Below are 23,630 nucleotides of genomic sequence, written 5' to 3'. Positions count from 1 at the left end.
GATTTTTTCCCCCGAAAAAATTTTTTTACATACTTAAAATGTTTGTAATGCATGTATGTGGTTCTAAATTCAATGATACCAAAGAACATGGAGTAAAAAGTAAATCTTGATCAACTCCTGTCCTCTAGCCATTGCTACAGTTGTTAGCAATCGTGTATCCTTCCTGAAATAATCCATGAATATAACATTGCAAATCTGTTTTTTAGAGGAGAGGTATGGAGCACACACAAATATAGTCTTTTATACATTTTGCTGTGCATCTTATTTTTTCACTGAACAATGTCTCTTGAGCATCATTTTCATGATATATCAGGACATATGGATTTGACTAATTCTCTTATCAGTGGTATAATATTCCATTTATGATCATATTACAGGCTCTTTAACCAGTCCCCTATCAGTGGCTATTTAGGTGATTTACAAACTGTACTATTACAAACAATGCTTCAGTGAATGAGTTATACAAATATAATTTTACATGTGTTTGATCTATCAAATTTCTTAGGATTTGAGTGCCTTTAAATATTATTACTAAATGTCCAATTCAAATTATATTACTAAATATTTTCCCTCTTGCAAAAATGAAGAACATGAAAAAAAAAAAATGAAGAACATGTTTATAACTTCAGTCCAAACTCTTCCCTGAGCTCTGGCCCATTGATCAACTATTACTTAGTAGAGCCACGTGGAGATCTGATATGTCCTAAATTGACCTCCAGTCTTTTCCACTGCATAAATGGGACCCCCATCAGCACAGTTGCTTAAGCCAAAAACTCTGAAGTCATCTATGCTTACTTCATTTCCCATGCCGCCCACTCACGTCTCCCATCTACCTTCCATAAACCTTTTAACTCCACAGCCTCCTACAGCTGCAGTCTTCCACCAAAATAATTTCACTGCTACCACTCAGAGCTTACATCATCTTTCCTCTGGACTAATGCAGTCATAATAAGAGTAAATGGCTTATAAAGCACTTTCTATGTGCCGGGCACTGTCTAAGTGTATTACAAACACTAGTTCTTTTTAATCTCAAAATAACCCTCAAGGTAGGTGTACCATTTTTAACCCCATTTTACAAATGAGGAACTGAGGCACAGAGAAGTTCATCAACAGGTATGAGGCTGAGCTCTTGAATACTATTTTCAACTGTTCCTTAAATTTATTAAATAATCTTCCTTGTGCCCCTTACAGGCCATTTTCCAAATCAATGCTCTTTTTAGACATGGAGCAGATCATGTCCTGCTCCTCTTTAAAACTCTTCAGTGGGGACTTCCCTGGTGGCGCAGTGGATAGGACTCTGTGCTCCCAGAGGGAGCAGGGGGCCTGGGTTCAACCCCTGGTCAGGGAACTAGATCCCACATGCATGCTGCAACTAAGCGTTCACATGCCACAACTAAGGAGCCCGCGAGCCAAAACTAAGGCGCTCATCTGCTGTAACTAAGACCTGGTGCAACCAAATAAATAAATAAATATTAAAGGGAAAAGATATGAGGATATATATATGTATAGCTGATTCACTTTGTTATAAAGCAGAAACTAACACGCCATTGTAAAGCAATTGTACTCCAATAAAGATGTTTAAAAAATTAAATATTAGAAAAAAACCCACATTTGCTAAAAATAAATAAATAAATAAATAAAACTCTTCAATGACAATATTTTCTCTTTTCTTTTAGAACAAAACTCAAATTCCTATACGGGACTGCATGTGTAGGCTCTGCATTTCTCTTTGCCTTACCTAGCATCATCTTCCTCACCAACATCATGCTTGACAGTCTGTCTTTTGGTCCTTGGATATTTCAGTCCCGTCCCACCTCATCTTCCACTGTTACTAATCTTCTTCCTCTTCCTTTTATTTTTAATTTTTATTTTTTTTGCGGTACGTGGGCTTCTCACTGTTGCGGCCCCGCCCGCTGCAGAGCACAGGCTCCGGTCGCGCAGGCTCAGCGGCCACGGCTCACGGGCCCAGCCGCTCCGCTGCATGTGGGATCTTCCCGGACCGGGGCACGAACCCGTGTCCCCTGCATCGGCAGGCGGACTCTCTACCACTGCGCCACCAGGGAAGCCCTTCCTCTTCCTTTTAAAAAATACCTTAATGAGATTTTCTAGGTTTCTTTATTTGGGTCATGTATGGTCTTAAAAAAAAAATTATCTAGTTTTTTTTTCATTACACTTTTTTACATTACACTTTTTAACCTAGTTTTACATTACACTTTTTAACCTATTAGTGTTATCATGTACATAGATACTGATGTTTGAGAAGCATATTTGTTGAACTGGAAAGACCTTGCCAATCAATGTTAAGTGGATTAAATGTTTGTGAAATGCTATACAGCTCTGTGCCACTTAATATAGCACAGTAACACCTGTGGCTATTTAAATACATTTAAATTTAAACTACCTAAAATAAAATAAAATTAGAAATTCTGATCCTCAGTCACACTAGCTCCATTTCAAGTGCTCAGTAGCAACTGTGGCTAGTGGCTACCGTGTTGGACAGTGCAGATATAAAACATTGCCATCATTGCAGAAATGTCTGTTGGACTACATTGTTCTAGAATTTGATCCCATTTAAAAATAAAGTATATATATCATATATATGTTCATATAGATGTAGATCTATAAGTGGTACAGGTTGTCTTTTATAATATGTACTTAAAGTATATTGTTTTCTCTTTATAGAATACACCATTATTAACTAGAGAGGATATTCTAAATTGTTGAATATTTAAAGATCACCACATTTTTTTGAGAAATCTCTACTTTGCTGCATTTAAAAAATATATACTGCTTCATAGACATTTACTTTTAAAATTCCTATTTCATTCAAGGGAGAGTAACACAGTTAAACTTTTTCTTCATGGTGGGAGGATCTGATTTCATAAGCAAATCCCCCAGGAGAGTAAGAAAGAGAGAGAACTGGACAAGCCAGGCCACGCCCTCCAACTCATCTCCTTAAATGCACGCTCAAGATGCCTGCACTTACTTTAGCCCACTCAGAAAACAGAAGGGAAAGCAACACTTCCAGAAATGAATGTTGCTAAGGATGAAGGGAATAGGGCATGCCCATTTATTAGGGTCCCCCTGAGGTTTCCCCAGTACAAACTCTGGCAGCTACCTTTTATCCAGCTCCTTACTGGGTAGCGTGGGGCCTCACGTCCCTGCCTCCTGAGCAATGTGGCCTCACTCTGGGGGCCTGGAACCTGTGGGGGTCAGGAGGCTTGGGGGAGTGTCAGGAAGAAGGGTGGGGGTCTTGTTTGTGCCACCTGAGGCTGAGGGATGCACTTCAGGAAGCCCCTTATTCTCACAGGAAGAGGCAGAATGGGGCGAGCTCCCCCCTACTATTCAGACTGCATATCCTTCAGTTCCCAATGGTGCTGGGTTGAAATTTAGGGAGGGGACTAGGGTGAGGTAAGACACTGTCTGGGGTGCAACATTTCAGAGGATGCCCAAAACCTCAGTGACAGAGATAAACAATATTTTATTGGCAATATTTCAAAAACCAAAACAAATGCAAAAAAAGCCACGATGAACAAAATACCAGCCTTTGAAACAAAGACTGGATCTGAGTCAACACTTGCACGATTCACATTGCTTGCATCACCTTTATCCTGGCCCCGTCACAAGAGAAGGACTGTTGTCAGCATCTTAAATGTAGCAAGAAGAATTTCCTTTTAAAAAAAGTACAAAACAAAGAATTCTCTGGTGTTCCAGTGTTCCAGAGTTCCAGGTTAGGGCTCTGTGCTTTCACTGCCGGGACCCAGGTTCAATCCCTGGTCAGGGAACTAAGATCCCGCAAGCCACAAGGTATGGCCAAACAAACAAACAAAAAACAACAAAAAAGTACAAAACAAACTTCCTTTTATTAGAGTATAAAATACATAGAAGACACAGCACACATCATCTGTATAGAGCTCGCTGAAAATTTTCACAAATTCACGCACAAGTGCAGCCAGAACCCAGCCCAAGAAAGCAAACCGACCAGCCCCCCAGAAGCCACCCTTGTGCCCCTTCCAGGCACGAGCTCAGGATGAGGTTAACCCCTAGCCTGACATTTTTTCCCCCCTCAAAAGAAATTTGAGTTGAAATTCACACAAAATACAATTAACCGTTTTAAAGTGTATAATTCAGTGGCATTTTATATACTCACAATGCTGTGAGACCACCACCTCTATCAAGTTCTAAAACATTTTCATCTCCCCAGAGGAAAGCCCTGTCTTCATTAGGCAGTCATTTCTGATTCCCCCTCCCCACTCTCCCCGGCAACCACCAATTTGCTTTCTATCTTTAGGGATTTACCTATCCTGGATATTTTGTATAAAAGGACGCATATATGACCTTTTGTTTCTGGCTTCTTTCACTTAATGTAATGTTTTCAAGGTTTGTCCCTGTTTAGCAGGTATCTCTTCTTCATTTCACTTTGTGGGTGAATAATATTCCATTGTATGGATAGACGACATTTCACTAATTCACTCATCCATTGATAGACATCTGAGTTGTCCCCACCTTTTGGCTGCTGTCAATAGTGCTTCGAATAGTGTGAACATTTCTGTGCACACTATTTGTTTTAATAAGTATTTGTTTGAATACTTGTTTTCAATTCTTTTGGATATATACCGAGAAGTAGAAGTGCTGGGTCATATGATAATTATGTGTTTCACTTTTTGAGGGAACATCACACTGTTTTCCACAGAGGCTGCATTATTTTACATTCCTACCCATGACGCACAAGAGGTCCAGTTTCTCCACGTCTTCCCTACCACTTACCTTTAAAAAAAAATTACAGCCATCATAGTGGGTGTGAAGTGGTATGTTATCAGGGTTTTGATTTGCATTTCACTAATAACTAATGATGTTGAATATCTTTTATGTGTTTACTGATTGTTTGTATATTTTCTTTTGAGAACTGTCTATTCAAATCCTTTGCTCATTTTAAAATTGGGTTGTCTTTCTGTTGTTGAACTCTAAGAGTTCTCTATATATTCTGGATACTAGACATTTTAAAGATATATGATTTGCAAATGTTTTCTCCCATTCTTTAGGTTGTCTTTTTGCTTTCTGGATGATGTCATTTGATGCACAAAAGTTTTAAATTTTGATGAATTCCAATTTACCTAGTTTTCCTTTGGTTGCATGTGCTTTTGGTATCATACCTAAGAATCCATTGCCAAATCCAAGGTTCATGAAGATTTACCTTTTCTTCTAAAAGTTTTATAGTTTTAGCCCTTACATTTATGTTGTTGATTCATTTTGAGTTAATTTTTGAATATGGCGTGACATGTGGGTTCAACTTCATTCTTCTGCATGTATATCTAGCTGTCCCACCGTATATTGAAGAGACTATTTTTTCCCTCTTGAATAGTCTGGGCACCCTTGTTAAAAACCAACTGGCCGGGCTTCCCTGGTGGCTCAGTGGTTGAGAGTCCGCCTGCCGATGCAGGGGACACGGGTTCGTGTCCCGGTCTGGGAGGATCCCACGTGCCGCGGAGCGGCTGGGCCCGTGAGCCATGGCCGCTGAGCCTGCGCGTCCGGAGCCTGTGCTCTGCAATGGGAGAGGCCACAACAGTGAGAGGCCCACGTACCACAAAAAAAAAAAAAAAAATCAAATAGACTATAATAGTATAGGATAGAATAGGATTGAAAGTATGAAAATACATGATATGTAAGGTAGGAATTGCTTTATGAAAATCTGTGTGTGTGTGTGTGTGTGCGTGCGTATTTGTACTGGGTTGCTGTGTAAATTGAATATGTTACCATGAGTTGCAGTAAAAAAAGGTTGAAAAATATTGAATTGCCACATTTAGCGGAACTCAGTTGCAACTTCGACCTCTTTTCATGTAAGGGAGTGAGTGGGGTGCGGGGTTACACCTAATCAAGGGAGAAGGGAAAGAGAGGGCTGTTTAGGCTGAAAATAACAAGCTCATTAGAATGGTGGCTCAAGAACTTTATCTGGGTGGCATTTTTGCAGGAAATGGGCATGAAATATTTTATTTCAAGGGCATGAAACAAAATAACTGCAGCTGAGAAACTGGCTGTCACCATGTCTCCACACCATTAGCAAAGCAAGAAACCCAAGAGCATTGTGAAAATTTTTCATCTTTCCTGTCTGTGGAGCTGGTTCATGAAACCCTGGTGCTGGTTATTACGGTTAATTTTAGCAGTAATAATATTTGCTGTACTAACAATCCTGTAAATTTATTGAGTTATTTCAGCTTTCAAAGATCTTCCCCACCTGTCTTTTCATTTAATTGTACAATGAGCTGGAACTAGTCAGCACAGGTAGGATTATACTCATTTTATTTTAGAGGAAACAGGCTCAGAGAGGGCAGTCCATGCTCACTCAACCCCCTTCTGTGTTTCCCAATTCCTCCCGGCTATGCTCTTTTGGCATTTGAGGGGACCCAATAAATAAATCCCCTTTCCATGCCTGAATTCACAGCCAGTTGAGAGACAGAGACACAGGGTGGAGATAGAAATATCAGCTTAATTATGGGTAAATGCTGGAGTGGACCAGAATTATGACTACTGGGGGCTCAGAGAGTCCCCTGCTGCACCACAGCTTGACCCCAGATAGCACATAATCTTTGATACATCACTGTTCTCACAAAAGGAGAGGTCTCCAGAGGTCCACCACCCAAAACAAACAATCATGGTCTAGTCGTAGAGTGGCTAGAGCCCCATCTGTGGCAGCTAGCGCCTGGGATTTGATGGCGAAGAGTTGTAGAAGGAGCTTCTCACTCCCCTCAGGGTAGCTAAGGTGGCTGGATCAGGGGCTGGGGTGGAGCAGGGTGGTGGGAACCAGCTGGACAAGTAGGCATGGGGGTGGGGTGGGGGGAGAGCCCTGAGGTCGGATCATATATCCACACCACCACGTGTTCACTGACATTGGAAGGTGGGGTGGAGATGCTGAGCCTGGATTCCTTTTCTGAGCCAGACTCTCCATGGAGGCTGAGGTGGTTTTGTTTGGAGGTGCCTTCCAGCAAGCAGAGTACTTAGAGGCAAACCCTCCCTGGAAGAAAGCTTGCTCAAGTTAGGCTCAAAGGACCCTCACAGATTATTACCATGAGCTCTTGAATAAAGATGACCAAACCCATGAGAAGCCAAGTTACTGTGCCTGAGAGTCACAGAAACAATGGACAACAATGAACAGTACATTCCAAGGACTGCAGATGACGGAGTGTCAGATATTCAATATAGACTAGTTATATAGGAAATGTTTAAAGAATTAAACGTATAAAAATGCAGTGCTTCAAAGAAATATAATTACAAAGAATAGGAAATCATCAGGAACAAAGAGATCTGAAATAAAAAAAACCAAATGTGGTGGTTGTACAATATTGTGAATGTACTAATGCTACTGACTTCAAATGATTAAGTTCAAGTTATATGAATATAACCTCACAAAAAAGGATCACCTCAAAATGAAAAATGTAATTGTTGAAATGAAAACTCGGTGGATAGGTTTAAAAAGCACAGTTTTGACAGACACAGTTGAAGAAAAAAGTAGTAAACGGAAAGGTGTATTTGGAGAAATTATCCAGAATGCCACAAAGAGGAAAAGGAGATGGAGAATATGAGAAATTAAGAGAGAGAAGCTAGAAATCAGATGGTCTGATAAATGTCTAATTAAAGGAGAGAAGAGAAAGAATGAAGGACAGGCAGTATCCAAAGGGATTCAAGTCACATCTATCATTAATAGTACAATAAGGAAAAAATGAACAATCCTTCATTTTAGTGGAAGATTTCAATGCATCTCTCTTGATTATTGATAAGTAGAAAAATATATATCAGCAGTGGTATAATGAATGGAAACACAACACAGACTTTTTCTAATGGACCTATATAAAATTTGGCATCGAACAATTAGAAAACATTTTTTTTCCCCCAAGTATACATGGAACATTCATAAAAATTAATGATAAAATTTCCCTACATATTTTAAAGTGTAGGCGTTATAATAGACTCTCTGTTTACAAAACAATTCAACAGAAGTTTATAACAAAAGGACAATTTAAAACATTTTCTATATATTTGGAAAAAAAACCAAAACCTGTCTCATGAACAAGAAGAAAGCATCGCATATATTTAAAAGTAATTAAACGCGCTGCCTTTGAGCCCTCGCCGCGCCTGCGCGTGGCGCCGTGGGGGGGGCGGGGAGGTCAGGCTGCAGCGCCAGAGCAGCATGCGCTTGCGCATAACTGGGGCCGTCTGCCCCGCGGCGGCGGCTCTTTTAGCAGCGAGCTAGACTGCGGCCCTGGGCTGCCGGGGCTGGGGGCTGGGGAAGACCTCGGGGGTCCTGCAGTCTCTGCTTATTCCTGTGCCTGTCCTGTGAGTCCGAGTGTCCTGTCCTCTCCGTGGAAATCAGTGAGACGGGCAGGTTCATTCAACCGCGGCGTGGAGGGTGTCTGCAGGGAGGGGAGGTGAGAATCCGGCTGTGGCCTTGAACAGACTGAGCGCTGTAGTGCACTTGACACGAACTGGCTCCCGGCCTTGAGCTGCATGGGCTGAGCTCGTCTGGCTGAGGTGTATTCGCGGACTACTTAGAAAAACCGCCGTTTAGGGTCAACTGCTTATTTGGATATGCCCCAGATAGCTTGAACAGCTCACAAAGACAGGGTTCTGTGCATTGCGGGGCACAACATAGGCACCTAAATAAATGCACAGTCACTCCTTCGTAAGCCACGTTCTAGATGATAACGATCCCTCCTGGATTTAGGTGAAATGTGCATCATTTCTGAGTACAAGGCAGAACGTGCTGAAGGGCAGGTATGCACAAGTGCCATGTCTAGCCGCTTTGGTGCTTAATAACTGGAGGGGGGCCCCAAGTTAGCAGGGTTAGTAGGCAGTTGGTGTAAACTCTAGCTCAGGAGCAGGACTTTTAAAAATACAAATCGAGGATAATAGCGCCTACCTTATATCAGGGTGTGGTCTACTTTCGATCCTCTAACAGAACGGGTCCCCTGACCACCCAAGAAACTGAAGCTGCTACTGGCAGCTGAGGGCCCAGGTTTATTCTGTACCACAGTTTATTCTGTTCCTATTATCTAAACAGGATTAAGTAGAAATAACTTAGATGCTTATCTAGTATTTGACATGAGATATTTATCTTGTGAAACAGTGCAAGCGATTGTAAATCCCCACATACTATTTGATTAAGTGCAATAGGGTACAGTCATGTGTAATCTCTTTACACAATAGTGCATCTGGTCCTTTGCCTTTAATTATTGCACAAAAATTATAAGACCAGCGAACAAGACATGCACGCTGACAGGCAAATTGGCCTACACAGTGAGAAATCAGGACAGTACACTGACTGGAATGGTCCGATAATTTAAGTCAAATGTTTTAATGGTGCAATTAAAGTAACCAAATAAGGGTTCAAATATGTTTTTTCAATATATTAATTTCTTTAAAGTCCTGTTCAGGCAAGGTGCTGTTGATGTTTAAAAAAACACAATTAGCTTTGTCCACAGATGTCAAAAGTTACCCAAGGTAAGTTTGATGTTGAACGCAGCTTTAAACAATTAAAAAATTGTATTGAGTGTCCTTCTCAAAGCAAATTATACAGTTTGAGAGAACCCCGAAACCTGTAAACTAAATGTTCTTACACAAATGCACAAGATAAAGTTGGCAACGTTAGATGTCACGTTAAAAGAAAAGTAATTAAAACAGACTGACAATGGAAATACTACATATAAAAACTTGTAGGATACAGCAAAGATGTTTCAAGGGAAATTTATGGTTTTATATTCTTATATTAGAAAAGAAAAAAGCCTGATGAACATTAATATAAGTATCCAAAGTAAGTGGTTGAGAAAAGAACAACAGAATAGGCTCAAAGAAAGCAGAAGGAAGGACGTAGTGAAAATATGGGCAGAAATCAGTGGAATGGAAAACACTGATGCAGCAGAAAGACTCAACAAAAGTTAAAGTTGGTTTCTCAAGAAGATAAACGAATAGACAAATCTCTGGTGTAATGAGGAGACAGAGGGAGGAAGAGAGAGAGAGAAGGAGCGAAAAAGATATATATAATTAACAGTATGAGTGAAAAGAGGATATAGCTACAGATACAACAATGTTGAATAAAATAATGTCAACAAATAATACCATCTATGAATTTGAGGTTAGATAAAATGGACAAATCCCTAGAAGATATGTCACTTACCAAAATTCTGAATAGTGCTATAACATTAAAACAAGTTTTATAGGCTTTTACAAGAGAGTTCTTTCAAAAATTTTACAAAATTTTAATTAGGGCTTCCCTGGTGGCGCAGTGGTTGAGAGTCCACCTGCCGATGCAGGGGACACGGGTTCGTGCCCCGGTCCGGGAGGATCCCACATGCCGCGGAGCGGCTGGGCCCGTGAGCCACGGCCGCTGAGCCTGCGCGTCTGGAGCCTGTGCTCCGCAACGGGAGAGGCCACAACAGTGAGAGGCCCGTGTACCGCAGAAAAAAAAAAAAAACAAAAAACAACAAAATCAAAATGGACTAAAGACTTGAACGTAAGACCTGAAACCGTAAACCTCCTAGAAGAAAACATAGGTGGTAAGCTTTTTTACGAGGTCTTGGTGATGATTTTTTGAATCTGATTCAAAAGCAAAGGCAACAAAAGCAAAAATCAAGTGGGACATCACACTGAAGGCAACCTATTGAATGAAAGAAAATATTTGCAGATCATATGTCTGACAAGGCGTTCATATCCAAAATATGTGAAGAACTCATACAACTCAATAGCAAAAAACCCAAACAATCCAATTAAAAAATGGGCAGAAGATCTGAATAGACATTTTTGCAAAGAACACATATGGACGGCTAACAGGTATATGAAAAGATGCTCAACATCACATCCTCAGGGAAATGAAAATCAAAACCACAATATCACCTCACACCTGTCAGAATGGCTATTATCAAAAAGAACAAATGATAAGTATTAGTCAGGATGTGGAGAAAAGGGAACCCTTGGGCACTTTTGGTGGGAATGTAAATTGGTGTAGTCACTATGGAAACAGTATAGCGTTTCCTCAAAAAATTAAAAATAGAACTACCATATGATCCAGCAATTTACTTCTGGGTATTTATCTGAAGAAAATGAAAACACTAACTTGAAAAGACATCTACACCCTCAGTTCATTGCAGCATTATTTACAATAGCCAAGATCTGGAAACAACCTAAGTGTCCAGTGATGGATGGATGAATGGGTAAAGAAAATGAGGTATGTATGTATGTATGTATGTATGTATGTATGTATGTATCATCTATCTATCTAGTGTACACACACACTGTAATATTACTTAGCCATAAAAAAGAATGAAATCTTGCTATTGTGACAACATGGATGGACCTTGAGAGCATTATACTAAGTGAAATATGTCAGAGGTGGGTCTGCCCCCTTCCCCTAGACACAGAAGCTGGACCATAAAATGAAGTCAATTCCAGGGACTGGGTCAGTATACTCTCAAGACACATGGGAGATCCTGGGTGGGTGGAGATGGTGGGATGCAGGTGGGATGCAGGAAAGAGTCAGGGAGAGGCAACGTCCAGGTCACCAAGAGAAGAAGAAATGGGCCAGTGGTGCCAAGGCCAAGAGGCTGGGACAGTTCCTTGTCTGGCAACGCGGAGGTTACTGGTGAGCATAGCAAGGGCAGTTTTAGAATATCAGTGGGGGCAGAAGGCTGCAAAGTGGGAGCAAGTAAATGGAAGCTGTGAACAGGTCACTTCCTGGAGAGGTTAGGTTAGGAAGGAGAGCTGGGTGGTAGGGACAGCAGTGACAAAGGAGGGGGAAGACCTGCATCCTCCGCCTGGCACCCTGAAAGGCCCATAATTAACACTGAATGAATGAATGAATAAATAAACATACAAAGGTCTAATGGTGAAGGGAAGGAGCCAGTGGAAAATATTAAAGACGGGGCAGAAATTTAAAGTGAGCCAAAGGCAGAATTTCAGAAGACAAACTGTGAAGGTTACAGTCTTGTCTAGTGTGTGGGCCTCCATCAGGAGCCTTCGAGGCACAGGGTGAAGTCCCTGCTGTGGGTACAACCTAGGCTGGGAGGTCCCTGATGGAGCTGGACTGAGCTGTAGTCAAGGAGGAGGCCAAGGCCGAGAGCCTTGAGAAGTAGAGTCAGGTGTGAAGGGTTCAGTACAGCCAAACAAGGGGATGAGGGCAGAAGTTGTGGGGCGCTGGCAGCAAACCTTGAGGTGCAGGTTGAGGCGAGAGGTTCAGAGTTAGAAGACAAAGAGCAAGAGGGTCCTGGAGGCCTGAGGTTGTGTGGGTGCCGCCTGGGAGCTGGGTGACGGCTTAATGGAGGAATATCTTCCCTGAGATCGTTCCCTGCAGAACTGTCCTGCTTCCTTGCCTGGAACTTCCTGTGGTTACAGTGACTTCTGCTAAAACCAGGGATCGATAAGCCATGGTACTTGTGCCATCTGGAAGGGGCTTGGGGATACAAATTGTATCCCTCTCCCTTCCCCTCCACCACCAGAGATTACACCAGCCACTGAGAAGGTAATTTCATATCTTCTTAATATGCACAAGCACCCTATAATGTATTGTGCAACTTGCGACACTTCTGAAAGTGAAAGGGGATGCTATTAATAATTATGCCAGAAGGACAAGCATAAGCTGGGACCATCCCAGGAAAACTGGGATGTATAGTTCCCTACCTATAGGGAATCTGATATCAGGTTCTCTGATACAAGCTAAATTTGAAGATGTAGCTTAGATCTCTAGTTTAGATGCGGCCCCTTCTCTCCCCACAAATCTAAACCTTGGGAGTGGCGTGCCATGGAGCTCTGACAGGCCAACAGAGCAGACTTAGAGTGTCCCTCCCTCTGGGTCAGCCATGTGGAATGGGCCTGCAGGCCTGCCTCACGTGGGCAGATGAGGTACAGGGAATGACGGGCGTTCTCATGGGTTACGGTAGGGTGGGGCTATGCTCAGGTGTGTGAACCCCATGCAAACAAAAAGCACGGCCAGAGCTCAGGGAGTGCTCAAGGACGTGGGGAAGGGGCAATAGGGCACGCCACACCTGCTTCAGTGGCCCACTCGCCAACAAAACATGGCCCCATGGCATCAAGCACCAGAGCATCTTATTAGCTACCGAGGAGCGAGGTGGCGGGTTTTTCTGCTGCATTGGCCTCCTTAGGGAATAAGATCAGGACTCCCGACCTCCATGAGAGGCGATGGAAAGCAGAGGAGAAGTTCTTTTTCCAACACAATCCAGCGTGTGGTCCATCTCCGTCCAGCTGCTGTGTGTGTGAGCCACTATTTAAGATTTCTCCCACCACCTTGCCAAAGTTGGCCTCAGAAAACAGACCTTCACCTCAGGCATCACAGGTTGAAAGGAAGAGGCTAGGGTCACAATTCTTAAACAATCCAAAACATGAGAACTATGGAAGGATGTGGAGAAATTGGAACTCTTGTACGCTGTTGGTGGGAATGCAAAATGGTGCAGCTGCTATGGAAAACAGTATGGCAGTTCCACAAAAAATCCAAAATAGATCTACCATGTGATCCAGCAATCACACTTCTGGGTATTTATCCAAGAGAACTGAAATCAGGATCTCAAAGAGATATTAGCACCCCTTGTACATTACAGCACTATTTACAATAGCCAAGATGTAGAAACAATGTAAATGTCTATCAACCAATGAATGGATAAGCAAAATATGGTCTGTACATACAATGGAATATTATTCAGCCATAAAAGAGAAGGAAATTCTGCAATATGTGACAACATGGATGAACCTTGAGGACATTATGCTAAGTGAAATAAACCAGTCACAAAAAGACAAATACTGTATGATTCCACTTATGTATCTAAAATATTCAAACTCTTAGAAACACAGTAAAATGGTGGTTGCCAGGGGCTGGAGGGGAAGGGGGAAAAGAAGAGTTACTAATCAATGGACATAAAGTTTCAGTTTTGCAAGATGAATAAGTTCAAGAGATCTGCTGTACAACTCATGCATAGTTAACTTTACTGTACACTTAAAATTTGTTAAGAGGGTAGACCTCATGCTAAGTGTTCTTGCCACAATAAAATAAAATTTAAAAAATTATGCAAAGAAAAAAAGACTGGAAGGAAATACACAAAAAATGCTAACAGTGATTACTCTGATTTGTAGGGCTTTGGGTGATTTAAAATATCTATACTTTTTAGTATAGTTTTTGAATTTTAAACAAATGAGTATTATTATTATTATTATTTTTTTTTGCGGTACGCGGGCCTCTCACTGCTGTGGCCTCTCCCGCTGCGGAGCACAGGCTCCAGACGCGCAGACTCAGTGGCCATGGCCCACAGGCCCAGCTGCTCCGCGGCAGGCGGGATCCTCCCAGACAGGGGCACGAACCAGTGTCCACTGCATCGGCGGGCGGACTCTCAACCACTGCGCCACCAGGGAAGCCCGAGTATTATTTTTATACTGGAAAAATAAAAAAAATCCTGAATTGTTACCCTTTGACTAGTCTTAACTCCTTTATTTATTTGTTTGTTTATTCATTATTACTGTTTTTAACTGAAGTATAATTGACCTACAATACTATGTTAGTTCCAGGTGTACAACATAGAGATTCTATATTTCTATACATTAGAAAATAATCACCACAATAAGTCTAGTTATCATCAGACACAAAGTTACTATATTGTTGACTATATTCCCCATGCTGTGCGTTTCATCCCCATGACTCATTTATTTTGTAACTGGGAATTTGTACCTCTTAATTTCCCTCACCTATTTCTCTCCTCCTCCACCCCCGCCCCTCGGGCAACCACCCGTTGCTTCTCTGTATCTCTGAGTCTCTTTATGTTTTGTTATGTTTGTTCATTTGTTTTGATTTTTAGATTCCTCATGTAAATGAAATCAATGGTATCTGTCTTTCTCTGTCTGACTTATTTCACTTAGCATAATACCCATCAGGTCCATCCATCTTGTTGCAAATGGCAAGATTTCATTTCTTTTTTTTATGGCTGAGTAATATTCCACTGTACATATATACCACACATCCTTTACCCATTTTTCTATTGAAGGACACTTAGGTTGCTTCCATACATTGGATATTATAAATAATGCTGCAGTGAACGTAGGAGTGCATATATCTTTTTGGGTTAGTGTTTTTGTTTTCATTGGAAAGATACCCAGAAGTGGAAGTGCTTGATTGTTTGGTAGTCCTATTTTTAATTTTTTGAGGAAGCTCCATACTGTTTTCCATAGTGGCTGCACCAATTTACATTCCCATCAGCAGTGTACATTCCCACCATATCCTCACCACTTGTTATTTGTTGTCTTTATGACATTGTTTTTTTAATTTGAAATATAGTTGATTTACAATGTTATATTAGTTTCAGGTGTATGTATAGTGACTCAATATTTTTATAGATCATACTCCACTGAAAGTTATTATAAAATAATGGCTGTATTTCCTTGTGCTGTACAATATATCCTTGTTGCTTATTTATTTTATACACAGTGGTTTGTAGCTCTTAATCCCATACCCCTAACTTGCCCCTTCCCCTTCCTTCTCCCCTGGTAACGCTAGCTTGTTCTCTGTATCTGTGAGTCTGTTTCTATTTTGTTATATTCATTGGTTTGTTTAATTTTTAGATGCCACATATAAGTGATAATATACAGTATTTGTCTTTCTTTGTCTCACTTATTTCACTGAGCCTAATACCCTCTAGGTCCATCCACATTGTTGCAAATGGCAGAATTTCATTCTTTCTTATGGCCAAGTAATATTCCATTTATATATCTATATCTATCTATCTATCTATATATATCTATATATATCTATCTATCTCACTTCTTTATCCACTTGTCTGTTGATGGACATTCGGTTGCTTCCATATCTTGGCAATCGTAAACAATGCTGCTATGAACAATGGGGTTCATGTATATTTTCCAATTGGTGTTTTCACTTTTGGGGGTTATGTACCCAGGAGTGGAATTGCTGGATCATATGGTAGTTCATATTTTTAGTTTTTTGAGGAAACTCCATACTGTTTTCCACAGTGGTTTCACCAATTTACATTCCCACCAACAGTGTACAAGGGTTCCCTTTTCTCCATATCCTCGCTAACATTTGTTATTTGTAGGCTTTTTAATGTTAGCCATTCTGACAGGTGTGAGGTGATATCTCATTGTGGTTTTGATTTGCATTTCTCTAATAATTAGCGATATCAAGCATCTTTTCATGTGCCTGTTAGCCATCTGTATGTCTTCTTTGGAAAAATGTCCATTCAAGTCTTCTACCCATTTTTTGAGTTGTTTGTTTTTTTTGATACTGAGTTGTATGAACTATTTATGTATGTTGGATATTAGACCCTTATTGGCCATGTCATTTGCAAGTATTTTCTCCCATTCCTTAGGTTGTCTTTTCATTTTGTCAGTGGTTTCCTTTGCTGTGCAAAAGCTTTTAAATTTAGTTAGATTCCATTTGTGTATTTTTACTTTTATTTCTCTTGCCTTAGGAGAGAGATCCAAAAAAATATTGCTATGATTTATGTCAAAGAGTGTTCTGCCTGTGTTCTCTTCTAGGAGTTTTATGGTTTCAGGTCTTTAATTCATTTTGAGTTTATTTTTGTATATGGTGCGAAAAAATGTTCTAATCTCATTCTTTTACATGTAGCTGTCCAGTTTTCCCAGCACCACTATTGAAGAGACTGTCTTTTCTCTATTGTATATCCTTGTCTCATTTGTTGTAGATTAATTGGCCATAGGCAAGTGGGTTTATTTCTAGGCTCTCTATTCTGTTCCAATCTCATTGTGGTTTTGATTTGCATTCCCCTGATGATTAGTGGTATTGAGCATCTTTTCATTTACTTGTTGCCATCTACGTGTCTTCTTTGGGAAAGTGTCTGTTCCAGTCCTCTGCCCATTTTTTAATTGGGGTTTTTTTTTTTTTGTTGTTGTTTGTTTTTGTTTGTTTTTTTTGACATTGAGTTGTGTGAGTTCTTTGTATATTTGGGATATGAAATCTTTATCAGATATATCTGTTGCAAATATCTTCTCCCTTTCAGTAAGCTGCCTTTTTGTTTTGTTGATAGTTTCCTTCACTGTGCAAAATCTTTTTAGTTTGATTAGGTCCCATTTGTTTATTTTCGCTTTGGTTTCCCTTGCCTGAGGTGACATATCGAAAAAATATTACTAAGATCAATGTCAAAGAGTGTACTCCCTTTGTGTTCTTCTAGGAGTTTTATGGTTTCAGGCCTTACATTTAAGTCTTTAATCCATTTTGAGTTTGTTTTTGTATATGGTGTGAGAAAGTAATCTAGTTTGATTCTTTTGAATATAGCTGTTCAGTTTTCTCAATACCGGATGCTGTCTTTTCTCCATTGTACATTCTTACCTCCTTTGTCATAGATTAATTGACCATATAAGTGTGGGTTTATTTCTGGGCTCTCTATTCTGTTCCATTGATCTATGTGTCTGTTCTCATACCATACTGTTTTGATTACTATGACTATGTAATATAGTTTTAAATCAGGGCACATGATACCTCCACCTTTGTTCTTTCTCAAGATGTTTTGGCTATCTGGGGTCTTTTGTGTTTCCATACAAATATTAGAATTATTTGTTCTAGTTCTGTGAAAAATACCATTGGTTTTTTATAGGGATTCCATTGAATCTGTAGATTGTTTTTCTTGGTCTGATTTATTTTACTTAAACGTGATACCCTTCAGGTCCATCCATGTTGTTGCAAATGGCAAGATTTCATTCTTTTCTATGGTTGAGTCTCTGTTTTAAAGTCAATTTTCTCTGATGTAAGTATTGCCGCTCCAGATTTCTTTTTGTTTCCATTTACTTGGAATACCTTTTTCCCATCTCCTTACTTTCAGTCTGTGTGTGCCATTAGATTTGAAGTGAGTCTCTTGTAGGCAACATATATATGGGTCTTCATTCTGCTTTTGCTCTCTTCCTTTGTGTTTGACTCCTTTCTCCTTTTTTGGTGTGTGTATCTATTATAGATTACCTCATGGTTACCATGAGGTTTATAACAAACTAACTAACTGTTTTAAGTTGATGATCTCTTAAGTTATAACACATTCTAACAAGACTACATTTTATCCCCCTCCACATTTAATTTTTTTGCAGTACACGGGCCTCTCACTGTTGTGGCCTCTCCCGCTGTGGAGCACAGGCTCCGATGCGCAGGCTCAGCGGCCATGGCTCACGGGCCCAGCCGCTCCATGGCATGTGGGATCCTCCCGGACCGGGGCACGAACTCACGTCCCCTGCATCAGCAGGCAGACTCTCAACCACTGCACCACCAGGGAAGCTCCACATTTAATATTTTTGACATCATATTTCACAATGAGATATTTCCTTTTGTAATTTTCATATCTCTAGTTTTGGTCTTTTCTTTTCCACTTTGAAAAGCCCCTTTAACATTTCTTGTAAAGCCTGTTTAGTTGTGCTGAACTCTTAGCTTTTGCTTGTCTGTAAAACTCTTTATCTCTCTTTTAAATTTGAATTATAGCCTTGCTGGCTCTAGACTATTCTTGGTGTTTCCCTTTTATCACTTTAAATATATCATGCCACTCCCTCTGGCCTGCAAAGTTTCTGCTGAAAAGCCAACTGAGGGTCTTATGCGAATTCCCTTCTATGTAACTGGCTGCTTTTTCCTTGCTGCTTTTAAGATTCTCTCGTTATCTTTAATTTTGCCATTTTAATTACAATGTGTCTTGGTACTTTTCTCTTTGGGTTCATCTTATTTGGGACTCTCTGTAATTCCTGGACTGGGTATCTGTTTCCATTCCAGGTTAGGAAAATTTTCAGCTATTATTTTTTCAAGTAAATTCTCTGATGCTTTTGCCCTCTTTTCTCCTTCTGCGACCCCTATAATGCAAATGTTAGTACCCTTGATATTGTCGCAGAGGTCTCTTAAACTATCCTTATTGAAAAAAACTCTAGGGACTTCCCTGGTGGAGTAGTGGTTAAGAATCCGCCTGCCAATGCAGGGGACACAGGTTCGAGCCCTGCTTCAGGAAGATCCCACATGCTGCAGAGCAACTAAGCCCCTGTGCCACAACTACTGAGCCTGCGCTCTAGAGCCCTCAAGCTACATCTACTGAGCCGGCACACCACAACTACTGAAACCCGTGAGCCTAGATCCTGTGCTACGCAACAAGAGAAGCCACCGCAATGAGAAGGTCGCACACCACAACAAAGAGTAGCTCCCGCTCGCCGCAACTAGAGAAAGCCCGTGCACAGCATGAAGACCCAACACAGCCAAACCTCCCCCCCACCAAAAACCCCCAAAAAACAACTCTAGGGACTTCCCTGGTGGTCCAATGTTTAAGACTCCATACTTCCACTGCAGGGGGCGTGGGTTTGATCCCTGGTTGTGGAACTAAGATCCCACATGCTACGTGGTACAGCCCCCAATAAATAAATAAATAAATAAAAATGTAAAAAACTCTTTTTTCTTTTTTCTGTTCAGCTTGTGTGATTTCCACTGCTCTGTCACCCAGTTCACTGATTCGTTCCTCTGTATCATATAATCTACTGTCGATTCCTTCTAGTGTATTTTTTTTTCAGTTATTGCATTTTTCAGCTCTGTTTGGCTCTCCTTTGTATTTTCTAACTTTTTGTTAGAAGCTTCTAACTTCTCACTTTGTTCATCCCTTCTTCTCCCAAGTTCTCTGAGCATCTTTATGATCATTACCTTGAACTCTTTATTGGGTAGATCACTTATCTCCACTTTGCTTAGTTCTTTTTCTGGGGTTTTACCTTGCTCCTCTATTTGGAACATATACCTCTGTTGCCTTATTTTGCCTAATTCTCTGTTTTTTATTTCTGTGTATTAGGTAGGTTCGTTACGTTTCCTGATCTTGAAGTGGCCTTATGTAGGAGATGTCCTATGGGGGTTGGCAAGACACTCCCCTCTGGTCATCAGAGTTATATGCTCTAGGGGTGCCCTGTATGTGGGTTACATTGGCCCTTCTGTCACTGGGGATGTGACTGCTGTGGGTACACTGGTAGGCGGGACCTGCCCTGGCCCAGTTGGCTGCCAGGCTCTGCCTTACGCAGAGGCAGGGCTGGTCCTGGCGTGGCTGGCAGGGGCCGAGGGGGTTCCAGAGCTGGTGCGGGCTCACTGGTGTGTGGGGCTGGGTCACTGTGGGTCTGGCTTCTTGGCCTGGTGGGGGTGTGGCTCCTGAGACTGGTGCTGACCAGTTAGTGGACAGGTAAGCCCCTGGGGCTAATGGGCTAGAGGGAGGAGTCCAAAATGGAGCTTGCCAGCACCACTGTTCTCATGATAGAATGAGCTCCCCAAATGGCTGCTGCCAGCATCTATGTCCCCACGGTGCGCTCCAGTTACCTCCCGCCTCTCTGGAAGGCTCTCCAAGATAAGCTAGTAGGTGTGACCCAGGCTCTTTTCAAATTACTGCCTCTGCGCTGAGTCTCAGAGCATGTGGGATTTTGTGTGCTCCTTTAAGAGCGGAGTCTCTTTCCTACAGTCCTCCAGCTCTCCCATGTATGAGTTGCACTGGCTTTCAAAGCCAGATGTTCTGGGGACTCATCTTCCCAGTGCAGGACCTCCTGGCTGGGGAGCCCAATATGGGTCTCAGACCCTTCACTCCTTGGGGGGAACCTCTGCAATTGTGATTTATCCTCCCATTTGTGGGTCGCCCGCCTGGGGGTGTGAGTATTGACCATACTGTGCCTCCACCTCTCTGCCCATCTCATTGTGGTTCTTTATATCTTTAGCTGTGGAAAATCGCTTCTGCTAGTCTTTGGGTCCTTCTCATTGATAGTTGTTCTGTAAATACTTGCAGTTTTGGTGTACTTGTGAGAGGAGGTGAGCTCAGGCCATCGTGGCCATCCCTCCACCCCCAAAATTAGTCTAAGCTCCTTTAAATGGCTTACAAAGATGTCCTCTCCTGCTGAGTCTTATCCACTTTCCAGGAGGAGACTTCCCCCTGTTACTGGGCCGTGACTGCTATATGTCTTAGTCATCCTTGCAACCTCAGTTCCTAGTGCAGAGCAGAGGCCTGTGCCACGCTCTCTAAGAGGATGCTCAGTCGCGTGGCATACATCACTTGCAACCCAGAGAGTTGTACACCCTCTATTCCTTAGAGGAGAATATCTGGGAAAGTGCCTTGGTCCCCAGGAGTTCTCTTTATGTTGGAAATGACAGGAAACCTGTCCCAACTTGGCTTAGGCAAGAGAGAGAATTTGTTGGCTCACTAGCTGAACAATCCAGGGGTATGTTAACTTCAGGTGAGGCTATGCCCAGGGTTCTACTTAATAGGGACCCAGTTTCTCTTTCCCTTACTCAGTGCCTCTTCTTCTGTGTTGGCTCCATTGTCAGATAAACATTCTCATCATGGCCCCCAAATGACAGTCAGCATCTTCCAGAGAATCTCTTTCCTAGAGGGACAGTGACTACCTGCTCCAGACTTATTGACTTTGAATGGAGTAGTGCCTATTACCAGACTCAAGGGACTTCTTAGAGTCCATGTCTTGGTTCAAGCCAATCAGCCTCTCCCCTCACCCCTTACCTCTGGGAATAGAATGGCCATCAACTCCAGGGAAAAGCTCACAGGTGGAGAATGGGGGAGGAGAAAATTGAAAGACAGTTACCAAAGCAGGGGAGAAAGGTGCTGGGCAACCAAAAAATGAGAAAACCCCTTACACTTGGACTTGACAGTAGATAATAGGAATGTTGGAACGGCAAGCCCAGCCACCACATCTCAGTGGGACCATCTCAGGGTACAGAGATCGGCAGGAGAGTTCTGGTCCAGGGAGAGCTGGCCCAGGATAACTCCTGGCATGTGTGCTTTGAGTGGGCATGGAGGGTACAGCTATAATAGCACAGATGGGGCAAACTTCAAGGTAGCTGGAAAAATGGATGTTTAATTAGTTCACACATTCATTTATTCCACAGTATTTAAAAGATCCACCATGCTACACACTAACAAACAAACCAGTAGTTACTAGTGTTCCTGTGCTGGCTCTGCTGATAGCTTGTTGTGTGAACTTAGTCAAATCATTTCCCCTCTGGGCCTTAGCTTCCTCATCTGTAGAGTGAGGGTATTGGATTTGTGTAAATGGTTCATATACTTTGGGGACAAAACAGACAGAAACTGTTGAATGAGGGAAGCAGGCAGTATGTACAGTAGAGCAAGGTGAGGCTTGTGGCTAAGTGGACAGTGTACTCCTGACTGGCATGGGCAACCCATTCCCAGCACCAGTCAGTTGTCACTAAGAGAAAGTGCCAAGGAAATATTGCCAGGTCTTTGGGGTTTTTTTCCCCAAGAAAAACAAAAAAACTGTATTTTTACATAAAATCTGATTTTTACATGTTAATATCCAAATCAAAATTTTAAATAACTGCAGAGGCCAAACAAAACATGTCTGAGGACCGTGTGCTTCTTCGGACTAGATGGTCCATAAGGTCCTCTGGCTTAGTCTCTGGTGCCCCTGACAAAGGGAGATAGGTGGTGGGGAAAAGGTGGTAGCACTCCTAAATGTGGCTGAAAAAGAAAAAACAATCAAAGTGCTAGATTAATAGATACATGAAGAACTAGGATAAGTTGGCAACAGTCTCTTCTTTCCATACATTCTGGAAGCTATCTCTGTACTCCTCCTTCCTTTCACATACCCTAATATGCTGTCTAGTCTTCATTCAGCTGAACCAATTTGTGTCTATGTGATTGGACCCTTCTAGGGATAGTGCTGAAGGAAGGAACTCCCAAAAAGGGAAGCTACTTCACCTTCATCCATCCACCCATCCATGAATCCATCCATCCATCCATCCACATATCCATCCATCCATGCAACCATTGATTTTCAAATTTTTGAGTGTCATTTTATGTTTCATACCATGCTAGGTACCAGGGACCCTTTATTCAGTTGATGGCCCTGGTTAAACCCTGGGGAGAAAGAAAATTTTTTCTTTTTTTTCCCACCATGCCGTATGGCATGTGGGATCTTAGTTCCCTGACCAAGGGTCGAACCCATGCCCCCTGCATTGGGAGCGTGGAGTCTTAACCACTGGATTGCCAGGGAAGTCCCAAAGATAATTTTTTCTATGGTACATCATCAGAGCTCTTTTGTTAATGCCCTAGATGTGTCTCTCAATCAGGAGCTAAGCACTCATAGAAGCATTCAGGGCATAAGCTCCTTATCTAAAGACTCAATGATTTAAGCACCCTTCCTGCTTGCAACTCCTCCTTAATAAATATATTGTAAAGGCAAATTCTCTACTCTTCTTTGGCCTTCCAGAAAGGTTAGCAGATGGGAGTGGGGCCCACAGAGAATATGCTCTGCCTGGCAAACAGGTGTTTTGAAGGCTGATTTTAGAGCTGCAAGCACCTGGTTGATATGCCAACCCCTCCTTCTATTTATTCTGTTAAGCAATTAACTGAATAAGGAGATTCTGAAAGTCACAGACTGCTTTTTCTCTGTTCCTCGATTTGTGGTTGTTTTCTTTCCCCTGACAGTCTCAGGAGACTGAGCCAGGGTCTCCATGTTACAAGTACATCTTGTATATTTAATCTGGAGCCCTTAATAAACTTGGGGGCAGGGTAGAGGCTGCAAGGGAAGCACAGAATTAAAACCACATCCTGGGTTAATGAGATCTCTATGTAGCCTCGCTTACTTCTTTTCCCACTCCCAGACTTTGCTCC

General features: G+C 41.8%; 1 non-coding gene and 1 pseudogene across 1 annotated transcript; one reads left to right on the top strand and one right to left on the bottom strand.

Annotated features, from left to right (window-relative positions):
• Positions 1 to 23,630, bottom strand: part of LOC114886870 — an 82,474-nt pseudogene that overhangs the window by 4,309 nt on the left and 54,535 nt on the right.
• On the top strand, positions 8,102 to 8,249 carry LOC114887848. The gene has a single exon (XR_003791612.1). It is a non-coding gene; the product is annotated as a small nucleolar RNA SNORA76 (small nucleolar RNA).

Source organism: Monodon monoceros, unplaced genomic scaffold, assembly GCF_005190385.1.
Source record: "Monodon monoceros isolate NGI ecotype Baffin Bay Population unplaced genomic scaffold, NGI_Narwhal_1 Super_Scaffold_7, whole genome shotgun sequence".
Classification (NCBI taxonomy): Eukaryota; Metazoa; Chordata; class Mammalia; order Artiodactyla; family Monodontidae; genus Monodon; species Monodon monoceros.
The sequence above is the reverse complement of the archived record's forward strand: the minus strand, read 5'-3'. Positions and strand labels throughout refer to the sequence as shown.